This window comes from Triticum aestivum, chromosome 6A (genome assembly GCF_018294505.1).
Source record: "Triticum aestivum cultivar Chinese Spring chromosome 6A, IWGSC CS RefSeq v2.1, whole genome shotgun sequence".
NCBI lineage: Eukaryota > Viridiplantae > Streptophyta > Magnoliopsida > Poales > Poaceae > Triticum > Triticum aestivum.
Window position 1 is genome coordinate 470,646,209 of NC_057809.1, and position 16,063 is coordinate 470,662,271.

Below are 16,063 nucleotides of genomic sequence, written 5' to 3' on the forward strand. Positions count from 1 at the left end.
CTCAAGATCATGGAGGAATCATTCATGGAGCCCGGGGGCTCAACGTCAACATTGCCCTTGAGCGACCGTGCTATTTTTCCGGACAGTGAACTTGTATTCGCCTCCACTACCTCCTCGAGTATCGTTTTAACGATTTCTTTGGTGGAATTGTGCGGAATTATGTCTACAACCACCATGCAAAATTTCATCGAGTTCTGATGGAGAAATCTCCGGCAATCAGCGATATACCGGAGCCCTATAAAATCTGGACGGGAATCTGGACGATTTTAGGGCGTGGTCTCCAGAGCCTAGCTCGAAGGTTATTTGGAAGATCCAACCGTTCAAATTTTGTGGAATTTCCATATCTACCACCTCTCAAAATTTCAACTTGATCCGACCGTTCAAACTCCGGTAACCTTCCGATTAGTGCATCACTTTTCGGATCTGTTTTCTGCGCGAATACGAATCCGACCTGAGTTCACCTTTCTTCATTAACGGGATATTGGACAACCTTTTTATAAGAATCTCTAGGTATTGTGTTTTGTTTTCGAACACATGCTTACAATTTTTTCTCCTTTTCGGAGGTAATCTTCACCGTCACACCGGTGTCAAACCAGCCATTGCTCCACGTCTGTCGACATGCGCTAAACAAATCGTCGCTTCATCGAGCCGAGCCTAACCCTATCGGATCATCAGCTCGGCAAGCCGAACAAGAGTTCGGCATTGCGAAGGCTAAATCATCATCAACACCATTGCCCCACAAATTGCATGGGTCAGGCGCGCCGACATCGCCGCTCGGTCACTTCATCAATCTGGCATTGACCGCGTCACAAGTTATGACCAACGTCGTCATGGCCGCACTGTTTCTTCTGCAAGCCGATGTCCATCATGCCAAACTGCTTCAACACCTCGGCTGACATGGCAGCTACAACATCTCCGTACCGACTCGCTCCGTCACCTCGGCTAGACCGGGGGCTTCACCATCTCTTCATCAACCTACTCCAGAGACTTTAGCGTCACCAGCCGACCAGTTTCGTCACGTTAGCTGGACCGGGGGCTTTGCCTCAGCGAGCCAACCTTTGCCAGCATCACCATGACATCGCTTCATTGCCCATCAAGCAATGGGTGCGCGGGTCGAGTCCCAATTTTGGGACTAACCTTTCTTCAGATTGCTACAACAGATAAACCAGGTGCTATTAATCCTAGTAATTTTTTCTTGCTTGGGTTTACTTTTTTCGAGGAATTATTACTCTGGTTTGTTCCATCATCTATACACAGGTCTGTCAAATGATGGCCGCATTAACGATGGTTGCGTGATGGTTCGGTTAGTTTCCCGTTCGCAGTTTGGCGAACATCTCATCCGAGACTCAAACCACCCTGTGAATACAGGCTTTGTCACGCCAACGCCCTGCATCCTGTTACCATCCGCCTTAGACGCACGGTTCGGGACCCCTACCCGAGATCCGCCGGTTTTGACACCGACATTGGTGCTTTCATTGAGAGTTCCACTGTGTCGTCATCGGAAGGTTCGATGGCTCCATTAGTCATCTACAACAATGCCGCCCTGGGGGAGGTTTTTCCCCCGGCCAGATCTTCGTATTCGGCGGCTTCACACTGCGGGCCAACTCGCTTGGCCATCTAGAGCAGATTGACAGCTATGCCCCAGGTCACCAGATTAGTTTTGGAAATCTGGACTATGTCGCTAATATTCGAGGAGACTTGATCTTCCAAGGGTTCACGACCCCAACCTCCGCTCTGGCCTTAGATCTGAAGCGCATCGCCAGGTCCGAAGACAGGATTCTTGAGCCCGCCGGACTATCTGCGGCCACTAGGTCTAGTGCGAGAGAGCCGGAGGAAGTAGTGTCACTGGTAACCATCATGAAGCCGGACACTGGCTCCGAACCCTCGGAGTCAGCATCGTGTGAGCTCGGCCAAGGATTCTCCTTCCCGCTGTACTCCACATACTCTCTTCTTCTTGGCCAAACCTCGCCTTTAAGCGAGGCTCTGGACTTGATGCGATCCCTCGTCATTATAGAGGAGCAACGTCCGAACTACGCCCAGCCCGTACTAGGGGCTGAGAGCGGGGAATTTTACGTCCCACCCACCACCCACTTCATAGCCACTGTCGAGGACTTAACTGACATGCTCGATTACGGCTCCGAAGACATCGACGATATGGACGACGATGCCAGAGAAGAGCAGGCCCAAAACCCGCCGTTTACCGGACATTGGATGGCCACCTCTTCATATGACATGTACATGGTGGATACACCCAAAGAGGGTAACGGCGATAACGATAAAGATCCAGTCGAGGATAAACCTCCTGGGATGCAGTCAAAGCGACGATGTCAGCGACGCCGCTCTAAATCATGCCATGGAAAAGACAATGATACCGGCACGAGAGACAACAATACTCTGGATGACACCGAAGACCAAGAAGACCCCGTCGAGCCAACCTCCGCATAGGCCAATCGGGAAGATGGGCAAGTTAGCCCTGATGAACAGTCCGTAAACAAAGACTCGGAGGACAGCAATTATCTTCCACTCTCCAAGGATGAGGTGAGCCTCAGCGATGAAGACTTTATCGTGCCTGAGGAACCCCTCGAGCAGGAGTGCCTTAAGCGCCGGCTAATAGCCACTGCAAGGAGCCTGAAAAAGAAGCAGCATCAGCTTCAAGCTGATCAAGACTTACTCAATGACAGGTGGACTAATGTCTTGGCAGACGAGGAATACGACCTCGAGCGCCCAACCAAAAGTTACCCGAAGCGTAAACTGCTACCTCAATTCAACGACAAGGCACTTGAGCCCATACCATCAGCTTGTAACACGGCTGACCGACCACCATGTGGCCGGGACAAAACGACAACTCAAGCCGAACACCAGCCCATACTACCTCCCCGTAAAGGTAGAGACACAACAGCTTGGGGATATACATATGACCTGTGGCAGGACCTGGAAAATAGAGCAGGTCAGACCAGATCGATCTACGGATCGCAGTGGTGTGCTCCGGCGTGCGACGATGGCTATCTAGCCGGACGTGACAAGCATAACCACGTCTGGGACGAAAACCACAAACAGACTCCATCCGAGCTACATCGCGACTTGGCCCGATATAGAGGCGCCGCACACCCCGTTTGCTTCACCGATGAAGTAATGGAGCACGAATTCCCAGAAGGGTTTAAACCCGTGAATATCGAATCATATGATGGAACAACAGATCCCGCGCTATGAATTGAGGACTTTCTTCTCCATATCATATGGCCCGCGGTGATGATCTTCATGCCATCAAATACCTCCCACTAAAACTCAAGGGACCAGCTCGGCACTGGTTGAACAGCCTGCCTGAAAACTCCATTGGTAGCTGTGAGGACTTGGAAGACGCCTTTCGCGACAACTTCCAAGGTACATACCTCCGACCTCTGGATGCCGACGACTTAAGTCACATAGTTCAACAGCCCGGAGAGTCAGCTAGGAAATTCTGGACTAGGTTCCCAACTAAAAAGAACCATATCATCGATTGTCCAGATCCCGAAGCCCAAGCGGCCTTTAAGCATAGCATCCGCGACGAATGGCTCGCCCGACACCTCGACCAAGAAAAGTGAAGTCCATGGCAGCCCTCACGACACTTATGACTCGCTTTTGCATGGGCGAAGATAGCTGGCTAGCCCATAGAAATAATAATGCAAGCGAACCCGGCACCTCTGAAGCCAGAAATAGCAACGGAAAGCCCCGATGCAACAGACACAAGCATCGAAGCAATGGTGACAATAACAATGACACGGCGGTCAACGCCGGATTCAGTGGCTCCAAGTCCGGCCAGCGGAAGAAGCCATTTAAAAAAAACAATCGGGCTCATCCAGCTTGGACCGCATGCTCGATCGTCCATGTCAGATCCACGACACCCCTGATAAACCAGCCAATCATACCAACAGAAGCTGTTGGGTCTTTAAACAGGCCGGTAAGTTAAATACTGAGAACAAGGGGAAGGGGTCGCAAATTGAGGACGACGACAAGGAGCCCCATCTGCCGAACACAGGGGGACAGAAGAAGTTTCCCCCCAGGTTAAAATGGTGAGCATGATATGCTTTACCCATATCCCCAAGAGGGAGCGCAAACGCGCACTTAGGAACGTCTACACAATAGAGCCAGTTGATAACCCACAAGTATAGGGGATCGCAACAGTTTTTGAGGGTAGAGTATTCAACCCAAATTTATTGATTCGACACAAGGGGAGCCAAAGAATATTCTCAAGTATTAACAGTTGAGTTGTCAATTCAATCGCACCTGAAAGACTTAATATCTGCAGCAAAGTATTTAGTAGCAAAGTAATACGGAAGTAATGGTAACGGTAGCAAAAGTAATAGTATTGGTTTTGTAGTGATTGTAACAATGGCAACAGAAAAGTAAATAAGCAAAGATCAATATGTGAAAAGCTCGTAGGCAATGGATCAGTGATGGATAATTATGTCGGATGCGATTACTCATGCAACAGTTATAACATAGGGTGACACAGAACTAGCTCCAGTTCATCAATGTAACGTAGGCATGTATTTCGAATATAGTCATACGTGCTGATGGAAAAGAACTTGCATGAAATCTTTTGTCCTACCCTCCCGTGGCAGCGGGGTCCTATTGGAAACTAAGGGATATTAAGGCCTCCTTTTAATAGAGTACTGGAACAAAGCATTAACACCGAGTGAATACATGAACTCCTCAAACTACGGTCATCACCGGGAATGGTCTCGATTATTGTCACTTCGGGGTTACCGGATCATAACACATAGTGGGTGACTATTGACTTGCAAAATAGGATCAAGAACTCACATATATTCATGGAAACATAATAGGTTCAGATCTGAAATCATGGCACTCGGGCCCTAGTGACAAGCATTAAGCATAGCAAAGTCATAGCAACATCAATCTCAGAACCTAATGGATACTGGGGATCAAACCCTAACAAAACTAACTCGATTACATGATAAATCTCATCCAACCCATCACCTCCAGCAAGCCTATGATGGAATTACTCACACATGGTTGTCGGCGTTTTAGGAACGGGGGTCCCCAGACTTGCCTGCCTGCGTCCCATGGCGTAGCTCTGCAAGCAGGCCCGTACGGCCCATGTTCACCAACAAGCATTCAAGACCCTCATGAGGGGCCCAGCCTCGCGAGGCAGATGACGCAAGACTTTCTCCGGAGTGGCCTCACCAGGCCGGCTCGCGAGGCGGACGACACAAGACCTCCTCAAGAGCGGCCTCACCAGGCTGGCTCGCGAGGGGCGGAGAGATCAAGGCAAGGCAAATCTCGCGAGGTTCCAATGACGTGAGCCATGACGATCGAGACCGGCGGGCGCCAGCGCGCACAGTGTCCTTGTTTCCTCTTTGGTGTTAAGGAGGCAAGCGCAGGCGAAGAGTACCGAGGCGTCAAGCAAAGGTTTCCATATTGGTGCAACGAGACCAAGACCAGCAGGACGGCAAGATGGAGGTCACTGTGGAGCCCAAGGCGGCGTCACCAGCAAAGCCTTTGGCAGGCGAAGACTCCTTTTGTCAGGATAACTTGTACTAGCTGTCCCCTTTCAAATTGCCCGTTGTTGGCTCCCTTCCCACTCAATATTTGGGGAGAGGACTAGGGCCTCTATAAATAGGGCTAGCCACCACCATAGCTAGGGATGGAATCGAGAAGGGGAAGGAGAGGGCCATCTGATCCTAGACTAGATCATCCTCAACCACACAAACTCACCAAGCACAAGAACACCTCTCCTCAGGAGGCTGTTCTTCCCCTTGTACTGTTCATCCTCAACCCGAGAGGCAATCCACCACACCACACTGGAGTAGGGTATTACACCGCAACGGTGGCCTGAACCAGTATAAATCTTGTGTCTCTTGTGTTGCGAGTTCGTCGAGCTAGCCTTTGAGATCGTGGCGAGGTTGAGGGCGTGAGTAGGTATGGGGAGATATTCGCGCGCACCCCAGTGTTCGAACCTTGAGGGTTTTGCCGGAACCCGAGATCTGACAACGGCGGTGAGCATCATGAAATTGGTGATGGAGGAAGGTTGATGATGACGATGGTGATGAATTCCCCTCTCTGGAGTCCCGAACGGACTCCAGACCAGCCCTCCCGAGAGAGATTAGGCCTTGGCGGCGGCTCCGTATCGTAAAATGCGATGAATCCTTCTCCCTGATTTTTTCTCCTCGAACGTGAATATATAGGGTTGGAGTTGAGGTTGGTGGAGCCTCAGGGGGCCCACGAGACAGGGGGCGCGCCCCCACCCTCATGGACAGGGTGTGGGCCCCCTGACATTGATTCTTTCGCCAGTATTTTTTATATATTCCAAAAATACTCTCCATGAAGTTTCAGGTCATTCCGAGAACTTTTGTTTCTGCACAAAAATAACACCATGGCAATTCTGCTGAAAACAGCGTCAGTCCGGGTTAGTTCCATTCAAATCATAAAAGTTAGAGTCCAAAACAAGGTCAAAAGTGTTTGGAAAAGTAGATACGATGGAGACGTATCAACTCCCCAAGCTTAAACCTTTGCTTGTCCTCAAGCAATTCAGTTGACAAACTGAAAGTGATAAAGAAAAACTTTTACAAACTCTGTTTGATATTGTTGTTGTAAATATGTAAAGCCAACATTCAAGTTTTCAGCAAAGATTATGAACTAACCATATTCAAAATAACACTTAGGTCTCATGTTTACTCATATCAATGGCATAATCAACTAGCGAGCAAAAATAGTAAATCTCGGATGACAACACTTTCTCAAAACAATCATAATGTGATATAACAAGATGGTATCTCGCTAGCCCTTTCTGAGACCGCAAAACATAAATGCAGAGCACCTCAGAAGATCAAGGACTGACAATATTGTAATTCATGGTAAAAGAGATCCAGTCACAGTCATACTCAATGTAAACTAATAGTAATACATGCAAATGATAGCAGTGCTCTCCAACTGGTGCTTTTTAATAAGAGGATGATGACTCAACATAAAAGTAAATAGATAGGCCCTTCTCAGAGGGAAGCAGGGATTTTTAGAGGTGCTAGAGCTCAATTTTGAAATAGAGATGAATAATATTTTGACTGGTATACTTTCATTGTCAACATAACAACCGAGAGATCTCGATATCTTCCATCCTACACACATTATAGGCGGTTCCCAAGCAGAATGGTAAAGTTTATACTCCTCCTACCACCAACAAACATCAATCCATGGCTTGTCGAAAACAACGGGTGCCTCCAACTAACAGCAATCCTGGGGGAGTTTTGTTTGCAATTATTTTAATTTAAGCATGGGACTGGGCATCCCGGTTACCAGCCATTTTCCCATGAATGAGGAGTGGAGTTCACTCCTCGTGAGAATAACCACCTAGCATGGAAGATATAGACAACCCTAGTTGATACATGAGCTATTCGAGCATACAAAACAGAATTTCATTTGAAGGTTTAGAGTCTGGCACATACAAATTTACTTGGAACGGTAGGTAGATACCGCATATAGGAAGGTATGGCGGACTCATATGGAATAACTTTGGGGTTTATGGAAGTGAATGCACGGGCATTATTCCCGCTTAGTACAAGTGAAGGTTAGAAAGAGACTGGGAAGCGACCAGCTAGAGAGCGACAACAGTCATGAACATGTATTAAAATTAATCAACACTGAGTGCAAGCATGAGTAGGATATAATTCACCATGAACAAAAAAAATTGTGGAGGCTATGTTGATTTTGTTTCAACTACCATGAACATGTGCCATGTCAAGCCACTCGAATCGTTCAAAGGAGGATACCACCCTATCATACCACATCACGACCATTTTAATAGCATGTTGGCACGCAAGGTAAACCATTATAAAATCCTAGCTAATTAAGCATGTCATGAGCAACTATAATCTCTAATTGTCATTGCAAACATGTTCCATTCATAATAGGCTGAATCAGGAACGATGAATTAATCATATTTACAAAAACAAGATAGGTCGAGTTCATGCCAGCTTCCCTAATCTCAATCAGTCCATCATATATCGTCATTATCGCCTTTCACTTGCACAACCAAACAGTGTGGATAATAATAATAGTGCACGTGCATTGGACTAAGCTAGAATCTGCAAGCATTCAATACAAGGGAGAAGACAAGGTAATATGGGCTCTTCGTTAGATCAACAATATTGCATATGAGAGCCACTCAACATTTTCATCATGGTCTTCTCCTCTCGCCCCAAAGACAAGAAAATAAACAAAATTATTTACACGGGAAAGCTCCCAACAAGCAAAAGAAGAACGAGAAATCTTTTTGGGTTTTCTTTTAATTATTACTACTACAAGCATGGAAAGTAAACTAGCTAAAAGCTACAACTATTTTTTTGTTTTTATTAAGGTTTTTCAAACACACAAGAAGAAGGCTTAAAAAGAAAATAAAGTAGCATGGATAATACAATGAAAAAGTATGAGCACCGACAACTGGAATGAGTGTTTGAACATGAATGTAATGTCGATGAGAGATACATACTCCCCCAAGCTTAGGCTTTTGGCCTAAGTTGGTCTATGGCCACGGCTGGCCTGGTGGAAATCCAGAGTTGTAGTTGGGGTCGTACTGAGATGCAGCAGCTACTGCCTAATGAGTTGCAGCTTGGAGGCGAGCTGCGTCCGTCGTCCTCTTGTACTCGTTCACCTCCTCCCTGGTTATATCATATCTCCTTTTTGCCTGAAAGTCAAATAAAGTAGGAGCATGGAGAGCAACATGGACAGTGCGCCGTCTGTCAAAGATTAGTCGGTACTGGAGGAACTGATCGTTCCTCTCAACAAACTGATGGCGAACCGTGGCATTATAATCTAGATAAGCAGGAGTCAACTCAATATCATTTCCATGTATGGGTATATCAAGACAGTTAGCTACACGAGTTGCATAAATTCCACCAAACAAGTCTCCACTTAAACCGTTAAAATGCATCCTTCGTGCAACAATGCCCCCCAAGTTATATTGTTTATCACCTAATACTGCACTTCTAAGGACAAAGATCTGGACCGCACATGTGACAAGCTTCATCTTTACCGTTAATGCATCTACCTATAAAGAGAGCAAAATAATGTATGGAAGGAAAGTGAATGCTCCCTATGGTAGCTTGTGTGATTTCTCTAGATTCCCCCATAGTGATACTAGCAAGAAAGTCTTTATATTCAGATTTGTGAGGTTCACTAACATTGCCCCACTGCGGGAGTTTACAAGCAATATTAAAATCTTCTAAATCTATGGTATATAATTTATCATAAAGATCAAATAAAACAGTGTGAGAATTACGCGAGGATGTAAATTTAAACCTTCTCACAAATGAATCAGTTAGATAGAGGTATTGCTGGCACTTATCTGACACGAAGCCCTCAAGATCAGCGCTACGCACATACGCATCAAATTTCATCCTTGATGCCTTCCTGGACCATGAACTCCTCTGACGGCCATTCACAAGGCCGCACTTGAGCTTCCCTCGGTAGTTCATTGTCTGGCTCACGTATCGCGAGCCTTGGGCCTTGCTTCCTTGAGGAACCACCTTGGTACATTTTCCTAAACATTTTTCTTCCTCTGAAAAATTTCTGAAATTTTTAGTAACTCAAAATAAAAGTGAACCAAACTCAATAAGATTGGTAGCAACTACTCCCACAAGTGCCTAGAGGCCATATCATGCATTAAAACTACTTTTGACCACATATATTTGACATGCAAGCTCAAGAATAGGGTCACCTAAGCAGCAAAAATTTGCAATAAATAAAGCACTAGAGAAAAAACTAATTGGACCATTGGAGGAGTCACATACCGAAGAACAGTCCCCCAAAGCAATTTTGTGAATGGAGCTTTGAGCAAGGAGATCGAAAATGGCAGCAAGATGAGCTAGAACTCGGGTTTGAGCTGGTGGATGATTTTTTCTGGAGGAAGACGAAGTGTGTGGGTGCAAGAATAAGTGGAGGGGGGCACGTGGGGTCCACGAGGCAGGGGGCGCGCCCTGGACCCTCGTGGCCAGGTGGTGAGGCCCCCTGGTGTGTTCTCAGTGCCAATAATTCTTAAATATACTAGAAAAAATCATATAAAATTTTCAGGGCATTTGGAGAACTTTTATTTTTGGGGTATTTTTTTATTGCAAGGATAATTCAGAAAATAGACAAAAAATATTTTTGCTTTATTTAATCTAAATAACAGAAAGTAAAAGGAGGGTACAGAGGGTTATGTTTTCTAACTTCATCCATCTCATGCTCATCAAAAGGAATCCATTAACAAGGTTGATCAAGTCTTGTTAACAAACTCTTTCCGAATAACATGAAACCGGAGAATTTTCGAATAACACTAAGTTACCTCAACGGGGATATGCACATCCCCAACAATAAGAATATCATATTTCTTCCTGACAGTAGGAAGAGGAAATTCAAAACCTCCAATAGTAATCATTGGAATTTTTCCAATATAATTGATACTGTGGACTTGAGGTTGTTTCCTCGAAATGTGTACCGTATGCTCATTACCATTAACATGAAAAGTGACATTGCCTTTGTTGCAATCAATAACAGCCCCTGCAGTATTCAAAAAGGGTCTAGCAAGAATAATAGACATGCTATCATCCTCGGGAATATCAAGAATAACGAAGTCAGTTAAAATAGTAACATTTGCAACCACAACAGGCACATCCTCACAAATACCGACAGGTATAGCAGTTGATTTATCAGCCATTTGCAAAGATATTTCACTAGGTGTCAACTTATTCAAAGCAAGTCTATGATATAAACAGAGAGGCATAACACTAACATCGGCTCCAAGGTCACATAAAGTAGTTTTAACACACTTTCTTTTAATGGAGCATGGTATAGTTGGCACTCCTGGATCTCCAAGTTTCTTTGGTATTCCACCCTTAAAAGTATAATTAGCAAGCATGGTGGAAATTTTAGCTTCCGGTATCTTTCTTTTATTTGTAACAATATCTTTCATGTACTTAGCATAAGGGTTTATTTTAAGCATATCAGTCAAACGCATACGCAAAAATATAGGTCTAATCATTCCAGCAAAGCGCTCAAAATCCTCATCATCCTTTTTCTTGGATGGTTTAGAAGGAAAAGGCATGGGTTTCTGAACCCATGGTTCTCTTTCTTTACCGTGCTTCCTAGCAACAAAGTCTCTCTTATCATAACATTGATTCTTTGATTGTGGGTTATCAAGATCAACATCAGGTTCAATCTCTAGATCATTGTTATTGCTAGGTTGAGCATCAACATGAACATCATCATTAATATTATCACTAGGTTCATGTTCGTTACCAGATTGTGTTTCGGCATCAGAAATAGAAATGTCATTGGGATTCTCAGGTGTGTCAACAATAGGTTCACTAGAAGCATGCAAAGTCCTATCATTTTTCTTTTTCTTCTTCTTAGAAGAACTAGGTGTATCAATATTAGTTCTCTGAGAATCTTGCTCAATTCTCTTAGGGTGGCCTTGAGGATACAAAGGTTCCTGAGTCATTTTACCCCCTCTAGTCACAACTCTAACAACATTATCATTTTTCTTACTATTTAATTCATTGAGCAAATCATTCTGAGCTTTAAGTACTTGCTCTACTTGAGTGGTAACTATAGAAGCATGTTTACTAATAAGTTTAAGCTCACCTTTAACTCTAGACATATAATCACTCTAGTGCTCAATCATATAAGCATTACATTTCAATTGTCTACCAACATAAGCATTGAAGTTTTCTTGCTTAACAATAAAATTATCAAACTCATCCAAGCATTGGCTAGCAGACTTATTACAAGGAATATCACCTTCATCAAATCTATAGAGAGAATTTACCTTTACTACCTGTGTCGGGTTATCAAGACCATGTATTTCTTCAATAGGTGGTAAATTCTTAACATCTTCAGCTTTAATACCCTTTTCTTTCATAGATTTCTTTGCCTCTTGCATATATTCAGGACTGAGAAATAGAATACCCCTTTTCTTCAAAGTTGGCTTAGGAGTTGGTTCAGCAAGTGTCCAATCATTTTCGTTACTCAACATATTATTCAATAGCAATTCAGCTTGATCAACAGTTCTTTCCCTAAAAACACAACCAACACACTATCCAGGTGGTCTATGGAAGCATCGGTTACTCCATTATAAAAGATATCAAGCATTTCATTTTTCTTGAGAGGATGATCGGGAAAATCATTAAGTAATCGGAGAAGCCTCCCCCAAGCTTGTGGGAGACTCTCTTCTTCAATTTGCACAAAATTATATATTTCCCTTAGGGCAGCTTGTTTCTTATGAGCGAGGAAATATTTAGCAAAGAAGTAATAAATCATATCCTGGGGATTATGCACACAACCAGGATCAAGAGAATTAAACCATGTTTTAGCATCACCCTTTAATGAGAATGGAAATAACTTAAGGATAAAGTAATAGCGATTTTTCTCATCATGACTAAAAAGGGTGGCTATATCATTTAATTTAGTGAGATGTGCCACAACAGTTTCAGTTTCATATCCATGGAAAGGATCAGATTCAACCAAAGTAATTAACTCTGGGTCGACAGAGAAATCATAATCCTTATCATTGATACAGATAGGTGAAGTAGCAAAAGTAGGGTCATATTTCACTCTAGCATTCAAGGATTTTTCTTTCAGCTTAGCTAACAGTTTCTTAAGATCATTTCTATCATTGCAAGCTAAAAAGTCTCTAGCAGTTTCTTCATCCATAACATAACCCTCAGGCACAACAGGCAATTCATATCTAGGGGAGAATCTTCATCATCACTTTCATCAATATTATCAGTTTCAATAATTTCATTCTCTCTAACCCTAGCAAGTTGTTCATCAAGAAATTCACCTAATGGCACAATATTATCAAGCATAGAAGTAGTTTCATCATAAGCATCCTGCATAGTAGAAGTGGCATCATCAATAACATGCGATATATCAGAATGAATAGCAGGTGTAGGTGTCGCAAGTTTACTCATAACAGAAAGTGAATCAAGTGCAGAGCTAGATGGCAGTTCCTTACCTCCCCTCATAGTTGAGGGATAAATCTTGGTTCTTTCATCCTTCAAGTTCTTCATAGTGATCAACATATATAAATCCCAAGTACACAAATAATAGAGCTATGCTCCCTGGCAACGCTGCTAGAAAATAGTCTTGATAACCCACAAGTATAGGGGATCGCAACAGTTTTCGAGGGTAGAGTATTCAACCCAAATTTATTGATTCGACACAAGGGGAGTCAAAGAATATTCTCAAGTATTAACAGTTGAGGTTTCAATTCAAACCGCACCTCAAAGACTTAATATCTGCAGCAAAATATTTAGGAGCAAAGTAATATGGAAGTAATGGTAACGGTAGAAAAAGTAACAATATTGATTTTGTAGTGATTGTAACAATGGCAACAGAAAAGTAAATAAGCAAAGGTCAATATGTGAAAAGCTCGTAGGCAATGGATCAGTGATGGATAATTATGTCGGATGCGATTCCTCATGCAACAGTTATAACATAGGGTGACACAGAACTAGTTCCAGTTCATCAATGTAATGTAGGCATGTATTCCGAATATAGTCATACATATTTATGGAAAAGAACTTGCATGACATCTTTTGTCCTACCCTCCCGTGTCAGCGATGTCCTATTGGAAACTAAGGGATATTAAGGCCTCCTTTTAATAGAGTACCGGAACAAAGCATTAACACTTAGTGAATACATGAACTCCTCAAACTACGATCATCACCGGGAGTGGTCCCGATTATTTTCACTTCGGGGTTACCGGATCAAAACACATAGTGGGTGACTATTGACTTGCAAAATAGGATCAAGAACTCACATATATTCATGGAAACATAATAGGTTCAGATCTGAAATCATGGCACTCGGGCCCTAATGACAAGCATTAAGCATAGCAAAGTCATAGCAACACCAATCTCAGAACATAATGGATACTAGGGATCAAACCCTAACAAAATTAACTCGATTACATGATAAATATCATCCAACCCATCACCGTCCAGCAAGACTACGATGGAATTACTCACACACGGCGGTGAGCATCATGAAATTGGTGATGGAGGAAGGTAGATGATGACGATGGCGACGGATTCCCCTCTTTGGAGCCCCAAACGGACTCCAAATCAGCCCTCCCGAGAGAGATTAGGGCTTGGCGGAGGCTCCATATCGTAAAACGCGATGAATCCTTCTCCCTGATTTTTTTCTCCCCGAACATGAATATATAGAGTTGGAGTTGAGGTTGGTGGAGGTTCAGGGGGCCCACGAGATAGGGGGGCGCGACCCCACACTCTGGACAGGGTGTGGGGCCCCTGATGTTGATTCTTTCGCCAGTATTTTTTATATATTCCAAAAATATTCTCCGTGAAGTTTCGGGTCATTCTTACAACTTTTGTTTTTGCACAAAAATAACACCATGGCAATTTTGCTGAAAACAGCGTCAGTCCGGGTTAGTTCCATTGAAATCATGTAAGTTAGAGTCCAAAACAAGGTCAAAAGTGTTTGGAAAAGTAGATACGATGGAGACGTATCACCAGTCACCCCAGAATTCAACCCATGGTCGCCCTGCCCGATCACCTTCGATTGCAGGGATCATCCGACCTGTATCCGTCATGGCGGTTCAGCCGCACTAGTCCTCGACCCAATCATTGATGGATTACACCTCACGCGAGTCCTCATGGACGGCGGTAGCAGCCTAAACCTGCTCTATCAGGATACAGTCCGCAAGATGGGCATCAGTCCATCAAGGATCAAGCCCACAAAAACTACCTTTAAAGGAGTAATACCAGGTGTAGAGGCCCACTGCACAGGCTTAATCACACTAGAAGTCATCTTCGGATCGCCGGACAACTTCCGAAGCGAAGACTTGATCTTCGATAGCGTCCCCTTCCGCAGTGGCTATCACGCACTACTCGGACGAACTTCATTTGCTCGATTCAATGCGGTGCCACACTATGCTCATCTCAAAATCAAGATGCCGGACCACGCGGTGTCATAACAGTCAATGGAAACACTAAACACTCCCTCCGTACCAAGGAGCACACCGCGGCCCTGGTAGCAGAAGTAACAGAGCGGCCTTATCAAGCAGAATTTTAATTCAGCGGCCAAGCTCCCGAACACTATCAAACGAGTCCGGACTACTCCGCAGCTAGACAGTCCAGCTCGTCAGGAGTTCGACTAGCAATTTGGCCTCTGTCTCAGTCCCGACCAAATGGCGGCGTACGTACCGCACGCACATAACTACGCACTCAAAATACCATGGGCATAGATGGATGCATAACTTGATTGTGGTCCATAATACGGCTAGACCTTCCCCGGACACACATACTTTCCCTTTCCTTTTTTTGTTTTCTTTTCCATAGGTCCATCACGATGGCCTGATCATCGATCCTTTCGAAGGATGGATATACCAAGGCGGCAAGCAGCATAGACGTGTGGAGGAATCTCTAGGTGGTCTTCTTGACGATCACTCTACCTGTTTTCAGGACCTGCACACAGCTCCCCCTTGGTCTCGGCATGTTAAATAGCCCTGTTGCTTATCACACTATTTGTACAAATAAGCTTTGATGTATTAATCAAATTATAATGGAAACAGTTTGCGGCCCAACTTATGTGCCACTGGCTTACTACTTCATTTTATTTTGCTATTCTTATTGATTGCACCCGTACACTTTGGTACGCTTTAATTTGCCAGGGGCTTCATTGCGCTTTATACTATGGCAACAAAGTCCGAACACTTCTTACAGTATAGTTCGGCACCCCGAATTTAGCATTATATGCATCGGCTCCGAATGTCTTGGGCCAATAGTTGGGTTGCCCGGCTCCTGTGCTTACTACCTTACATTCCGTCCTATCGGCTAGGGTAGTAAAGGGAGAACTACTGCGATTGTGTTTCTGCTTCATTCGGGTAAACACCTCAGTAGAGAAAGCCGAAAACTGACTATCATGATGCAGCAAGAGCTGGTCAGCTATTCGGAGGTTAAAATCTCTTGCGATTTTTCCCGCATTATGCGACGGATCGGCCTCCACCGGATCAGGTGTCTACAACACCCTAGTCCGAATTAACAAATACTAACTAGGGGCCGCGCCT